This window comes from Cupressus sempervirens, chromosome 2, assembly GCF_028749045.1.
Source record: "Cupressus sempervirens isolate cs-2001-9-10 chromosome 2, ASM2874904v1, whole genome shotgun sequence".
Lineage (NCBI taxonomy): Eukaryota > Viridiplantae > Streptophyta > Pinopsida > Cupressales > Cupressaceae > Cupressus > Cupressus sempervirens.
In genome coordinates this window covers 387203592-387220576 of record NC_143119.1, presented here as the reverse complement: position 1 = coordinate 387220576, position 16985 = coordinate 387203592, and positions in this window count along the sequence as shown.

Below are 16985 nucleotides of genomic sequence, written 5' to 3'. Positions count from 1 at the left end.
CATTACACATTCCTCCTACCCTACGCCAAGATCAACAAAGATACACATACTTGAACTCTTCACATCCACCTTTCCATCTAAACCAGTCATATTGGCCTCATTCATCCACAAGTCCCAAGTCCTTTGGAAGAAATTTGGATGATCAACTCAAACACAAGTGCATGAATCCATCCTCAAAAGTTCACTATGTCTCCCCTAATCAACATGTGAATGTCAAGAAGAAAAAAAAAAAAAGAGAGACCGCAAAGTTCCACTATTCAAAGAGCTTAACCAAAGAAAGTATGGGTTCTTAAATATATTATTGAAGAAATGCATTCCAAAGCATCTAATGAAAAATCAAAAGCTATATGGATTCCCAAGTCTCTTTTGAAGGACTTGAATATTGAAAACAAATCAAAGTTGACATTCAAGCTTCCAAAGGCTTTCACTCCACCTTCTTCCCAACATCTTCCTAAAAAGGTTTCAAAGCCTTCTACTCCACCTTTCTCCAAAATTATTCCACCACCTCATACATCTAAACCTCATACTATTTCATCCATATTTCCTTCAATATTCCATCACCCTTCAAGGTGTGTGTCAATGTTGATCTTGCCCACTTTTTCTTCTCCCCTTGTGCATCCCTTTCATTACTCTATCCACTCCTTTTTTTATCCTTCCATCCAATTTATCTTATCCATAGCCTAAACCTTGTCCTCCATATATCTTTTCTACTATCTCCCTCCATTACCTTATCATCATCTTTGAGCATACCTTTCTATTGCCTTGGCTTATCATAACTTACATTATAGAAGTGCTATCTAACTTGAGAAAGGCTTGAATTCTTTCCAAAAACTCTAAAAATCAAACAAAAGTTTAAAAAGAAAAAGAAAAGTGCCTTGGTGAAAACCTGGAAACAAGCGCCTTGGTAGCAAAAGTAAAGAAAAATAAATCTGTCCTATGGTGAAAACCACTTCTTGTGGCACCTTGGACAAGTACCATGATGAAAACCTGGTAAAGATGCATCATGCATAATTCTTCCATCCATGACATCCTATCATGATCTTGCTTATCCTTCAAATGTCCTTGTCTTAAGTCACTCACTCATAACCTCCATAACAAACCTTTTTATCCTTTTATAGTTAACCCTTTGGTCTTGATCAACGAAAGAAAGAAGAATACTGAGTTCTTACCAATCTCTTGACATGGTCATTTTCTTGGATTACTTATACGATACCCTTCATTACACTATGAGCTTATGTTGTTATATCCTTTTCCCTAGCTTGGGTAATCTTGTGAAGGCTTTCCTTGAGGGTAACATTCACCGCTTCATACTCCTTGCCTATCCATCTCTACTTATCCACTCGCTTGCTACTACATCTCATCCTACACCTTGCTAGACACTGGAACAAAATCAAGGTGATCCTTCTTGAGAGCTAATAATCTCTGAAAAAAATCTAAAAATTAGAAAAAGTCCTGAAAAAAATTGTTACCCTGGTGAAAACCTAGCAATAGGTGCCTTGGTAACACCAAAAAAAAGAGAAAAAAGAGAAAAAAAAAAAAAATTGAAAAAAAGAAAAGAAAAGTTCCATTGATGAAAACTTGGAAACAGGCATCATGGTAGCAAAAAAAGAAAAAAACTTTCCAAGAAGGTGAAAACCTAGTAAACAGGCGCCTCTTGTTCCTAATGCCTCATCTTATAGCATACCTTTAGGCTTTCTGTAGAGTTTCTTTTTCTTTCCTGCATTCTACTCATGTATCCATGGATTGAGTCTTGTCATAGCTCAGGGGCATTGCTCCATTAGTGTCACTCTTTTTGAGATTCTCCTCATAGAATCTCATTCGTGACTGTCACCATTGGTCTTCACTGTGTTTGCCTACTATTGCAAGTGTCACTTTTTTGAGATTCTCCTCATAGAATCTCTTTCACAATGGTCACTAGTTGTTTTAGTTGTGTATACCTACTATTGCTCGGGTTATGTCTATAGATTCCTTTATGGAAGATCTCTCTCTTGCGTTAGTTACTAGTCGTCCTGGTTGTCTGTCTACTATTGCTCAGTCCTTCTTAGGTTCTCCATCGTGAAGATTCCTCTTTGACCTCAGTCACCAGTCGTTCTGACTGCGTTTGCCTACTATTGTTACCCTACTGAAGAGATTTCTTTCAAATGTATTCTAGACATTGACACTTGACATCAATCCAAAACATTGAATTCAAAAAAATGATATATTTGTTTGGATATGCTGAGATTTTTCTTTGTTTGATTTGTTTTTTGCTTTATCATATCTCCTTGAGCAACTCAATGATGTCATCTTTAACTAGAGAAGTAATGACTGGGGGCATGATCTTTTCTTGGCTTTCTGTCTGTGGTTTAGTTCCAACAAGTTGATACATTCCTATAAAAGAAGTGTCCACTATAAGAGCCTCCATCTTGTATTGCATGGTCGGGTGTACCTCGACTCCTTTTATAAGAATACATCAATAACATTGGTGCTCCTCCAATATTGTTGGAGTGAACTCTTCATGCTATAGTAAATACTAATACTCATCCTACTAAGTGAATGTACAGGTCACTGTGAGTATATCTAGCACACTTCTGTCTCAGGTTATGAACGCAAGGGTCATTGCGGACAGAATGAATATTGAATGCTTAGTATAAGACGGATCTCCCGTGTGTTTGGTGTGCCTGCCATGCAAGCAACATTCTGGTCATCCTAGCATTTATGCTTTAATGCTTATGTTAACTTGCTACATTAAAAGGGACAAATGTTCTAGTCATTTTGGCTTCTTGTGCCTTGAATGCTTAGATTTAATGCCGACAAATCAATAATGTATGTTATATTCATATTTCCATGATTGCAATGTTAGTGGGAATTGTATGACCTACGAGCTTTGTTCTATATTCGGTGATGATTAAATATTGAGGCTCGGTAACCAGACCTAGGGTTGCATTTAACATAGTCTTGCATTGCATACTTCACTTGCATAAGCATGCGATTCAATTGCAAATCTACTTTCACCTTCTCTGATGAGGGATTATTGATCTCTTCAAAGTATCATGTTCTTTCATGAACTACACAAATGATTGATTAATCACCCTCTTGGCTACTTTGGTTGCTCTTAACCCATTTTTCAAGATCAAATTTGAAATCTGACACACTTAAGTGGCTCAAAATGCATTTTAAATTTTTTTGTGCAATCCAAATCTTTCTAATACTTTGCAATTCTTGGAATCTTTTCAACTCAAACTTGGTCTTTTGGATCTCGAAATCACTTCAGATCAATCTCCAAATTTCTTCAGATCATTTTGATCTCTCCAAATTTCTTCAGACCATTCTGATCTCTTCATATTTCTTCAAGATCATTCTGATCTATTTATATTTCTTCTGATCATTCTGATCTCTTCATATTTCTTCAGATCGTTCTGATCTCTTTATATTTCTTCAGATCATTCTAATCTCTTCATATTTCTTTAGATCATTCTAATCTCTCCAAATTTCTTCAGACCATTCTGATCTCTTCATATTTCTTCAAGATCGTTCTGATCTTTTTATATTTCTTCTGATCGTTCTAATCTCTTTATATTTCTTCTGATCATTATAATCTCTTCTATATTCTACTAAACCTTGGATTTCTTCTGTATCTTGCATCACTCTCCTTACATCATACTTCTGATGTGTCACCTTTTGATTTTGCTCCTGAGGGGGCAGGATGATTACATCATTAAACTAAATTTCAACTCATTTTGGGTCTCATTTCTTGGGGCATCTGGTTCACATTTTATGTCCTTCTCACTTGGGGCATCTCATTACTCGGGGCATCTTGTCCTCCTCTTTCTAGCATCCTTGTCATCTACTTCATCTTTTCATCATTTGATCACATCTTACAACATTTCTGATCTAAGTCTGATGGACAGGTATCGAGATAGTCTAAACCCTGACTCCTAAGGATCAAGCCTCGTTTTGGGGATGATTTTGTGACTCATAATTAGATCTTATCAACTTAGGTATCTAGGTTTTCTACCTAGATCCCTTAGGATTAAGCTTCGTGCTGGAGATGATCCTTAAAAGCTTATCTATTTCAACTTAGGTGTCTAGGTGTTCTACTTGGATTCCTTAGGATTAAGCTTCGTGCTAGAGATGATCCTTAAAAGCTTAGCTATTTCAACTTAGTTATCTAGGTGTTCTACATAGATTCCTTAGGATTAAGCTTTATGTTGGGGATGATCCTTAAAAGCTTATCTGTTTCAATTCAGGTATCTAGGTATTTTGCTTGGATTCCTTGGGATTAAGCTCTCTTCTAGAGATAGTCCTTAAAAGCTCATCAATTGGTCTCTGTGTCATCACCTTCGGAACTAATCTCATCTTTGAGTCAATTTTAGGTATCTAGTCATTTTGCTTGGATTCCTTGGGATTAAGTTCTATTCTAGAGATAGTCCTTAAAAGCTTATCAATTGGTCTCTGTGTTATCACCTTCAGAACTAATCTCATCTTCAAATCACGCTTTCTAATTTTTCTTTGAATTGAACGTGTTGCTCACACATTCATTCAAAGAGGGGCAAAATGTAATACCCCAAAATTGGCTCATTGCCATGATACCAATTCTAGTCTATTTTTTATCAATCCTAAGTGCTATTTCACTGAGCAAATTCTTATTCTACTACTCGCTACTTGACTTAAATGTTAGATTCAGAAAACCCTAATCTGCATTCACCATGCTTATTATTTAATTCCTATAGTATTTACTCATATTAGTTACATTAAACCTATTTATTAATATTTAATTTAATTAATAAGTATTTATACTTTAATTAAATTAAATTATATCCTAAGGCTAATGTACTATAGAATTAAATTTATTTAATTTAATAAATATGCCTATTTTAATTAATTAAACAAAATTATTTAATTAAATAGAGTACTTACTTCTAAATTAATTAAACAAAGTTATTTAATTAAATGGGAAGCCATTCCTAATTAATTAAATAAAGTTACTTAATTAAATAAGAAAAGTGTCTCTAATTAATTAAATAGAATTATTTAATTAAATAGAAAAGGTAATTATGAGAGCATATCTCATTTTATTAAATTAAATATCTCAAACAAAATCCATCTTCAGTTCAAAAAGAGAAATTTCTAGTTCACTATTGATAAAAAAGGAATTAAATTAGTTAACTCCTTTTTCTACTCAAATTAAATCAGTTAACTCCCTTTAATTTGGGAATCTTCCTTTATGACTGAACTTTAGCTTTAATCCTGACCGTTGATTGAAATCGATCTCAACTGTTGATGGATTCCAGGAAAGTCTATTTAAGAGACTCTCATCTCTTTATTTTGAAAAGAGGTTGAATGAGAATTTTCATCGAATTGCTGCTGGATTGTGCATTCATTTGAGCTCCCTACTTTCATATTCATTTTCTAGATTTAATATGCATACATTTTAGCATAGCTTTCCTTTACTTGTTCTTAGATTAGAATGCATTTCTCATTCTAGATTAATCTGCATAATCATATAGATTAATTTCATTTCTTAAATCCTTCGTTCTTACAAGGTCTGGTTGCTTAAACACCTCGAATCTGAGGATATCTGACAAGCAATTCCCTTTAGATAGAAGGCAACAGGTCGCTTTGTAGGCTAATTTTCAGATGAACAATTCAATGTTCATTTCGAGATGAATTCTTATATAATGACCATGTTGAAGTGTGTGTTATAGCAGAGGCCACATATTCATGCATACAGTAGCTTGTATATCAAGGAAGGACTAAATAACAAGATTGTTTTGGCAAAAATATTTGTGGATGACACTTTGTTTACAGGAAATGATGATCCATGCAAAGAATTTTTAGAGAAAATGAACAAGGAATTTGAGATGTCAATGTTTGGTGACACTAAATTATTTTTTGGTCTTCAAATTTAGCAAAGTAAGAATGGTATCTACATCACTCAATCTAAATACACCAGGGAGATACTCAAAAAGTTTGGCATGGAAGATTGTAAACTAGTTGGAACTCCTATGTGCACTGGACTAAAGCTTACCAAGGATGATGAATCAAAAGAGGTAGATCAGACATTATATAGATCAATGATTGGAAAGCTACAATATGTAGTTCATACAAGCTCAGATATTGCTCTTACAGTTGGTATTGTAGCAAGATTTTCAGCAAAACCAAGAGAAAATCACATGATGGTGATCAAAAGGATCATGAGATACTTGAAAGGCACTAAAGATTATGGATTATGGTACAAATTTGGAGGTAATCTAGACTTGAAAGTGTCTATTGATGCAAATTGGGTAGGAAATATTGATGACATAAAGAGTACAAGTAGAGGAGCATTCTTTCTTGGAAAGAGGTTGGTTTCTTGGACAAGCAAAAAGAAAAATTGCACATCTCAATCTACAACAGAAGCAGAGTGTGTTATAGTAGCAATAAACTATTCTAATACTGTTTGGTTCAAACAATTATTGGAAGGCATGAAGATGAAAATCAAAGAACCTATTGTTATGTTTTGTGACAATACAAGTGCAATCAACATATCTAAAAATCTATTGATGCATTAAAAAACCAAGCACATTGCAATAAAGTATCACATTGTCAGAGAATTGGTACAGGATAAGGAGATTAGATTGGAATATGTCTATGTAAAGGAACAAATTGTTGACATATTCACCAAGCTATTACCTGAGGATGCATTCTTGTATCTAAGAGGTAAGTTAGGGATCATTCCCCTATCAAAAGCTCACTAAAATGAAGTTTTAGTGATGCATCAATAGGAATTGAGTTGAAGATTTTTCAGTTGATGCAACATAGTCAAGGGAACATTGCATATGAATCAGTACTCAAGGTACATTGTTATTTATTTGATTTGTGTTGTCTTTGGCATGTGTTATCAAAGAGGTAGAGTATACTATCATATCTTTTTAAAATTTGAATTGATTGTGGAGAATCTACTATTTGATAAGAAGCTATGTAATTCCTTCACAGAGGGAGATTACTAAATTTGAGAAGTTTGTGGCATATAATCTAAGAGGGAGAAATGCTCTGTCAAAAAAAGACTTGTTCTTAAATTTCATTCTAGTATGACATGTTGTGTTGCCATCAATGCCAAAGAGGGAGATTGTTGGATACAATTGTGCAATTGTGTGTTATCTTTGATGTTACAAAAATGTCATATCAGTTATTAAACAGAGTCTACCAAGTTCAATTGGTTAGCAAAGAAAAAGACAGATTCTATAGAGCTCAGATGGTTAGCAAAGTGAATTATAGATTCTGTCGAGTGTTCTTGATAATGACACTGTGGAGATAGTTTCTACTGAGCTCACTTAGGCATTGAAGGATTCTATGACAGAAGTCAGTTTCTAATGAGCTCACAAGGTCAGTGAAGGAAAGTCAGTGTTTACTGATTTCACTTGATCTCCAAAGGGTTTTGCAAGATTTGCAATGTTTACCAAGCTCTAGTTGGTTAACACTGGAAATTATTTCTAGAGCAGTGTTTACCGAGCAGGGTTGGCGAATGAAGGATTTCATTGTTTTGGGAGAAATTTTTTAATTGTTTCATGTAATGATTGTAGCCGACTAATATAATGATTATTGGTAAATATAACCTGTAAATGAGCCAACTTGATAATCTATATGGTATAAATAGAAGGTCAAGTTCTGAATTCTAATGTATGGATGAAGGAATGAGGGAGCATGCAAGTTAGTTAATTGTGTGAAGAGGAAAGTGTGAGAAATTTTTTAAGAAGGATCAAATATCCTTGAGGAGTAGCAAAGGTGTATTCAATTAGAGAGGATCTATAATAGAAAAGTTTAGTTGCATCTCATTCAGGTCACTTTATGTCTAAATTTCTTAACAGAGTTGGTTTAACAACCATTTTTGTAAATCCTCTAACAAGGTGGACAGTTCTATCGAATTGTTCTTAATTCCTCTAGCAAGGCCACTCCTAGCAAGGTGATTAAATCCTCTAACAAGTTCACACCTAATAGTGTGTTTTGTAACCTTTAACAGGGTTGACTCCTAACAGGGCTCACTTCAGAAGAGTGAAAATTGGTAGCTAGTTACTTAGTGATTTTTGCCATATTGGGTTTCCATGTTCAATTTGGTGTCTCTTGTGTTGATGTTATTTTTTTTATGCATGCATGTTAAATCTTTGTGAATGCTTAATAAGTTAACATACATCTACCGAGTTACAACATTTTTTCATGTGGTTACCGAGTGACAGTAGTAACTAAGTTTAGAAGACATCTAAGGGATCTATGGATTTGTTTTTATTGTAAATGATTCACCCCCCCCTCTTAGTTACTCCATCTATATTTCCAACAATATTATAATAATTATAAATTACTAGTACCAATGCAATTGCACAATTTAATTAATCACTAACTTTTTTCCAAAAATATATATAACTATTCATCTATTAGATAAGTTTTTAAATAATTTTTTAATCAACAAAATTGAATATAAGATTGTTAAAACATCAGTGAAAACTGAAATTTAAATTGGAATAAAGCATTATTGAGATGTAATTGACAATTGAAAATCCTTTAAGACAATTCAAAGTGCATCATCTTTGATTGCAAGGCTTGGGGAGGGAGCACTTTTCCCATTTTATAGACATCACTCTATGGAAAGACACATCACTCGTGTAGGAAAGAGCCTACAACACAATAGTAAATTGTGAGTCTCTCATCTAGGAGGTCTTGGTTTCAAATCTACTCAAACATAACACATAATTAAAACTTATATTAACAAATAAAAAATAATAATCCAAGCTTTGACCCATTACCTATTAAAAAAAAAGTCACTCATGTGCATCTAAACAACTTTACTTCTTACACCCACTTTCTCTCTCTGCCATCTCTTCATTTGCAACTCATGATTGCTCAATTAACAAAAAATATAAAGCTATTTTTTTTATTGGAAGGTTTAATATATCTAAATTTTATTGATTTTTTGTACAAAAGTTTCACTGCTACTGTACATTTAAGCTCAGAACAGAGTTTAAGTCATATATGCTTATTGTATTGTTTGTCAAGAATAAAAAATTCGTAATATGACAGAGCAATAATAGAGATTGATTCTCTATTTTACCAACAACCAAATGCACAATGGAATCAAATAAATAGAGAAAATGACAACACTGGAGATGTACAAGATTGGTTGGTTGCTTTCTTTTATTACATTATGAAAAAAAATACATCTAAAATTATGAATACTTCAAACTACAACTTATAAAATAAATTTAAAACTAACAATATTGTTCACATTTAAAACTTGTTGGACTATGGGGATGCATAGAAACAACCTACAAATTCTTAGAGCTCTCACAAACTACCTAGAGAAATCACTTCTCAACAAGGAAAAAGTACAACTATTGCGGCAATAAAAATTTCTATCACACTTAGAGAATAAAATCTGAAATTTTCCTTTTCCTTCTACTCACAAATTAACTTCCATAATAATCAAAAAAATATTCATTCTTTCTTTTTCTCTAATAACTGTCACACAAAAATTTCCCACAAAAAAATAGATTTCAAAATCACCTACTAGAATTAATTGCATGACTTTTGGGGTTGCTATCAGGAAAAATCTGGGGATTACATTCTCCATATTTTTTTTACTTATGGTTGTTCTTAATTGCCAAAAAAAAATCTAATAGAGTAGGTAGATGTCAAGGCTCAAGGGCAATACAATTTTAATTTAACATTCTAACACTCCCCTTTTTTGTCAAGCCAATACAAAAAAAGATCATTGCTAATCCAAATTAACTATGCCCATATTTCTTCTTAGGTACACAAGAGTTGTGATGCCCAATGGCTTGTTAAAAATGTCTAAAAGCTACTTCTCAGACTCACAATACTTCATTTTAATTTCACCATTTTCAACCAATTCTTTAATGAAAGGATACCTAATTTCAATGCACTTTCTTCTTCTGTGAAACACTACATTCTTCATCAAATCTATTGAGGAAATGTTGTCACAATAATGTTGAAAGGAGATTGTTGAAGTGAAGAAGATTGATGAAAACTATCATGGACCAATCATTATTTTTTCATTGATGTCAAACCTACTACTTTTTGGTAAGACAATTACTTACTTTGGTTTGAATACTATCAATTGAATGATTGATGAAGAGGATTTGAAAAGAAAGGATAACAAGAGAACCTAGAAGAAAGGTTGAGTTATATAGTGTATAAAAGGAGCACTAAGACCAAGAAAGGCATTGATGATATAGTGTATTGTTTATCTACTTAAGGCTATAATGAAAGGATACTTGAGAAAAGACTAGTTGAAGGCTAATTAAAGAAATGTGTCTTCCAAGCCTAACCAAGCAAATAGTGTAAGCCGAGAAAAGTTAGTACCAGCTAAATAGAAAATTAGTTGAAGCCAAGCAGTAAGTTTAGTATGAGCCAAGCAAGAGAAATATAATTGGTGTTGAGTGAAGAAAGTTAGCATTTGCTGAGGACCAATATATACTTAGTGGATGCTAAGCAACTCAGTGTTGGCTGAGCATCAAAAGATAGTGTTTGTTGAGAAAATAGAGTGTTATTGCAAAGTGCCTATAAAATGAGTTAGATTGAAGATTTAATGAATCTAAGTTGACAAAGTTGAATTCTTGAATTGTGTGAAGTGTATGAAAGATTACTATGATGAGCTAGTGGCACAAGAATTCAAGATAAACCATTTTGAGGAAAATTCAAAAGAGAATTGTAGAGAAAGCTTTTAGAAGGGCATAAAATGGAAAGATGGGTAGATTCAATGAATATTACCTGACCCTAGAATGGTTGATTATGGTTAAGTGGAAAAAGATCCAAGTTCTCTATTTATAGAGATAATAGGCTAGAAGAAATTGTTGTCATGTACAAGAACCTAAGGAAGACAAGAAGTCTAGTGTGTTGCTTCATATGGTGGCCAAATAGAAGAGTCTACTATTTGCGTACAAAGAAAGAAGGCTTAAGGTGATGAAGTATTCAAGGGTGAACAAGCTATCAGAGATAAAGAGGATGAATGCCAAGCAAAATGGAGGATTTAATGCAATATCTGTAATCTAAAGTGAGTTGTTATCATTATTAGATCAAGTCTTGTTGTCACTCTCTAACAACTATATCACTCTAGATAAATCCTTTGGACTAAGGTTAATCTAACATTCATTAGTAAAACCTTTAACAGGGTGAAATTATAATAGAATGTTCTAAAGTCCTCTAACAAGGCTCACTCCTAACAAGGTGATTGAAATACTTTAATGAGGTCACATTTAATAGTGTGCATTATAACCTTTAATAGGGTTAGCTCCTCATACGGTTCACTTCATAAGATTAAAAATTGTTAGCATATTACTAGTGGTTTTTCCCAAAATGAGTTCCCACATAAAATCCTCATGTCAAAATGTGTGATTGATTTTTTGGTATTGCATGTTTACATTTTTACAAAGTTATTTTGACATAGGACAACAATATGCATATGTTCAAGATATGGAATGTTCAATTCATGCATAAGAATAAGTTGTAGTACTAAAAAGTTTTATTTGTAGATTTTGACCTTAGATAACAGATTCACCATGTTGGTGTTTGAAAACATTACCGGTTTCCAATTACCCCGATGAGAACAAAACACATCTAGAGGTAGCTAACTCTCATTTTTGATATATCCCTTTAGATACAAGGCCAACTATAAGGCTTGACCCTTCTTCTACCTTAGGCTCTGCAAGACCTAGGTGGGTGGACCTTAGATTCAATCAATATGGTACCAATGCACAACATGTCCCTGAATCTCACAAAGTAGATAAAAACCTCTAAATCTTCTATACTTAACCAAGGAATCACAAGCATGAAATAGCTTAAGAACATGACTCACGACATTGGTAAGCTAAGTGCGTGTTAAACTTTGAATAACTTTCAACATGAAAGGAAAAATGTTTGATAAATGATGTTGATTCAAGAAAACCTCAAATAAGTAGCAGTATAACAAGTGATCCTATAACTAATCAGTGCCTAATCCATTGGGCAATTCCATGAATTTAATACATACATATGTGATATGAGGACAAATTCCATATACCTAGACATTTGATCTATCTAATCACCTTGTGATTCAGACATCATTATTCATTTAGACCTCATTCTCATGAAATATCCTTCTCAAAATAACCATAAAACATGTCAAACATATCAAGCATTTACTTGGCCCTTTGTTCCAACAACAACATACATTAGACATACAACCTGAAGGGGATGCAAAATGGATCTCAGATCTTTGTTCCAAGACCACATAAGACTTACAAATTACTGAGATAGGGGATGAGAACTAGAATGAAACTAATGAAGTTCTTGCTCATATGTATTCATATCCTTGAAACAATACAATCAAATGCATGAAATTAAAACATGAAACAACCTAACAAATCAGAACTAGCTATATTTTCTTTCCTACTACTATTTGTACAAAAAGAAATGTTGAAGAATGGTGTTAGAGTATTGGGAATACATCAAGACTGGAAATAGAACCTAGTATCACAATAATGAGCAATTTTTCTCCGAAAATTGGAACCCCTACAAAGAGAAAGAAAGAGAAAGATATAGGAAGAAAGAATTCCCAGATCAGCTCTATGCCTGACATGTGTCCACTTGAAATTCAATCCCTTACAACTAAATAACCTCTCTCTTCCTTCTCCCATTTTGACTTGATTTGGTTTTATCATCATCTTGTAACAAACTTGTAAAAATCTCCTGTTCAATGATGAAAACCACTTTTGTTTACCCAAATATCTGATATACATCAAGAATGCTAATAAAACCTTGATTCAACTAACTTGAAAGCAGATAAAATTGACCCCAACTACATTTTCATTGTCTTTTATATTTATTTAGGTCATTAACATGTTATAAAATAGTTTTGAACTTTGTCACTTGAATATAGTTACAATTTGGGAATCTGGGAGAAAACCTCCTATAGCTCAAATAGATTGCTTCCTATGTAAAAGCTAACCTCAAAATCAAAAAGTTCATTCTCTCTCGGTTCGACGATATATAACATCACTATATTTGCCTTCTAGAAACCCCCTAAAAGCCAGTTTGAAAATGTCCACCTTTGCTAGAAAACTCAGGTCTACAACTCTTTGAAAATTTAAATTTTCAAAAATTTAAAATAATCTAAAGTCTTAACTTTAGATTAAAAGCCCTTTTGAATTTAAAAAGAATCTAAATGTTCTTTTTTGAGAAAATATATTTAAAAATTGATCTTCTCAAACACTTTATATTTTACCCTTACCTTTAAAAATATATTTAAAAATATATTTAAATGTTCTTTTTTGAGAAGATATATTTAAAAATTTAAAAAGAATCTAAATGTCACCATCTATTCTAGGCTCGATGACATATATGAACTTCTTGTAATTCCACACTTTTTAACTGGCGTGTATCTTCAAGAAGTGGGATTGCATCATTTGTTGGATTGCAGCATGTGTTGTGATCCTGTGCTTTGCCTCTAATCCTGATCTGGAGTGCCACCTCATTGTGTGGGACCTGTACCACATGTCAATTGTTCACATGCCTACACTTTTTATCCTCTGGGCAACTTCATGTTGTAGGCCTGCATGGCAACATCTGAGCACTTCTCGACGACATCAATACATTTACTTCTTCATTCAAAAGATTGAACACGTCACCCTCCAACTTGTATTCACTGGAACATGGGGCCCACATTGCAACCTATGACCTTTAAAAGGCTTTTCTTTAAGACATTACACGTATCGAGTACTTTCATATTTAAAGACATATAAAGTCTCTCCCATGGGTAATGTGGGATAATTTGTTTCACATATTCTTTCATTTGACTGCATTTTTTCTTCTTTGCCTTGGAGACTTTCTCACTGACTGCATAAATGCTCTTTATTACCTACATGTGAGAGCTTGGAGCTGGCTATCCCCTATTCAGCTTCTTCACAAGTGAGTGGTCACTTTCCTTGCTTATGGTTGCATCTTCCTATCTAAATAGCTGTTAACTTTATTGACTATCTACGCATTTGATACGGCTTCCTCAATATACTAGGTGTGAGTTTTTGGCTTTGTTTTGCATGCGGATTTATATGCTCTATCTTTCCTTATGTTTGGCACTAGGTTTCTTTGGATCCTTTCCTTCAACATTGAGTGAAAGCTCCTTTGACCTGCGTGTTCTACTTAATGTTGTGGAAGCTCATTTTGACTTTTTCTATATCCTTCAAAAAGAAAATCTCCTCAGTGGCTTTTCCTTTTATTTTCTGTGGGATTTCCTTTTTAACATGCATGGATAATTTATCTATTCACATACTACCTTCCATTTGCATTGATGTGTGGGTTAACCTCTAGCCGTCTCCTTCTTGTTTATGTGGATTTCTTAATATCTTTGACTTTGTTCTTGGATGCATCCTTGCCTTGCCATTTTCTAATCCTTTGGGTTGACCCCTATTTTATACGCTAGTTCCTTTGTCTTTTTTTAAAATTTTCCATTTCTATTTGTGGCTAGCTCTGCCTGATGGTTAGCTCTTTCTTGTTGGACATGGGACTTCTTGCATGTGGAGACATGTCTTCTCAGACGTGTCTTAGGAAAGTCTTCTTTGATGTGAGCATGGTCCTTCTCCATTACACGTCATTTGACTGGTGGTCAAACATGATAGAGAATTACTTCTTCATGCCGTCTACTTCCTCACATGGCTGGACATCACTGTATGCAAAGTCTCAAAAAAAGGATTGTTCTAAAGTTGTTTGATTGATAATTCCATCCTCGACCTTTGTTTTTCTATGTTAACAACTTTTATACTAACAATTTTTCCTTCTATCAAAAATCTTTTACATCACAAACTAAATCCCACAAAATCTTAGATTTGTGAACCAATCCCTCTATATGGTAGCTGCCATAAGAAAAGTGTGAGTATGAAAAGGTACCAAACTCGACCAAACTATTGACTTTTCCTCAAAACACATCCCCACATTCACTTGATAAATATACTTTTCTCGCATTGCAATTTTCTAAGAGAACACAAATTTTTTCTTCTTTGTATTGATCATTAAAACATATAATAGTTGCCTACCCCATGACCATTTGCTGGAAAAATTTAGAGCCTCAATGTCTTATCATTCTACAACAATCAGTCAAAATTAGTTGGGCCCCAAAGTGGGTCCAACTAAAAAAAAAGTTCATTTCCAGAGAACTGAAATGCTGAATTAATCTATTGATCATCCCGAACTGATTAGAATCAAAATCAAGAATTGAACCATCAATTAAAACTCACTTTATCACTAATCTGCAAACTGTCAAATTGGTGCCAAAAGGTTACTTGATTGGCCTTAAAAATTGACCCAAACCTCTGGCCAGGCTCTAAAAATTGGTACACTGGTACTTTTCTCTACACTCTTGCACCATGTCGATTATCGACTCATGAATAATTCTCAGTTAAAAGATATCGACTGTCAAAGTTGACCTCTCAGAACTACCTGCAAGCAAACATGTTAGAAAACACTAAACTGGGTTTGGAATCAGGTTCAAAAATTGAGAAAACCTCCTATAGCTCAAACATACTACTTCCTATGTAAAAACTAACCTCAGAATCAGAAAGTTCATTCTCTCCCAGTTCCTGTGATATATAACATCACTATATTTGCCTTCCAGAAACCCCATAAAAGCTAGTTTGAAAATGTCCCCCACTGCTAGAGAACTCAGGTCTACAACTCTTTGAAAATTTAAATTTTCAAAAATTTAAAATAATCTAAAGTCTTAACTTTAGATTAAAAGCCCTTTTAAATTTAAAAAGAATTTGAACATGCTTTTTTGAGAAAATATATTAAAAAATTGATCTTCTCAAACACTTTATACTTTTCCCTTACCTTTAATTCTAGGGTCAACCTTCCTTTGACCAGGTGCCACATGGCACTTCATGATTGGTCTGCCTGATCTACATCATCTGCCACATCACCATCTATTTCGGGCATGATGACACATGTCAACCTCTCGCAATCCTGCACTTTTTAACTGGCATGCATCTTCAAGAAGTGGGATTGCATCGTTTGTTGGATCATGACACGTGTTGCGATCTTGTGCTTTGCCTCTAATCCTGGTCTAGAGTGCCATCTCATCATGTGGGACTTGTGCCACTTGTCAATTGTTTGCATGCCCACACTTTTTATCCTCCGAGCATCTTCATCTTGTGGGCTTGCGCGCACCGCACAATTTGGACACTTGGTGACATCTGAGCACTTCCTAACCACATTAGCACATTTACTTCTTCATTTAAAAGTTTGAACATGTCACCCACAGGTAATGTGGGATAATTTGTTTTGCATATTCTTCCTTTTGACTGCATTTTTTCTTCTTTGCCTTGGATGCTTTCTCACTAACTACTTGAATGCTCTTTATTACCTGTGTGTGAGAGCTCAGAGTTGGACGTCCCCTATTCAGCTTCTTCACAAGTGGGTAGTCACTTTCCTTGCTTATGGTTGCATCATCCCATCTAAATCACTATTAACTTTATTGATTGCCTGTGCATTCAATACAGCTTCCTCAAAATGCTAGGTATGAGTTTTTGGCTCTGTTCTGCATGTGGATTTATATGCTTTCTCTTTCCTTACATTTGGCACTATGTTTCTTTGGATCCTTTCCTTCAACATTGAGTGAAAGCTCCTTTGACTTGTGTGTTCTACTTAATGCCGTAGAAGCTCATTTTGACTTTTGCTATTTTCTTCAAAAAAAAAAATCACCTCAGCAACTTTTCCTTTTATTTGTTATGGGATTTCCTTTTTAACATGCATGGATGATTTATCTATTTGCATACTACCTTCCATTTGCGTTGATGCATGGGTTAACCTCCAGCTAGCTCCTTCTTATTTATGTGGATTTCTTAATATCTTTGACTTTGTTCTTGGATGCATCCTGGCCTTGGCTGATGTTTTATATGTTGGTTCCTTGTTTGTTTTTATCTTAATTTGTCATTTCTATTTGTGGCTAGCTCTTCCTGATGGCTAGCTCTGCCTGATGGCTAGCT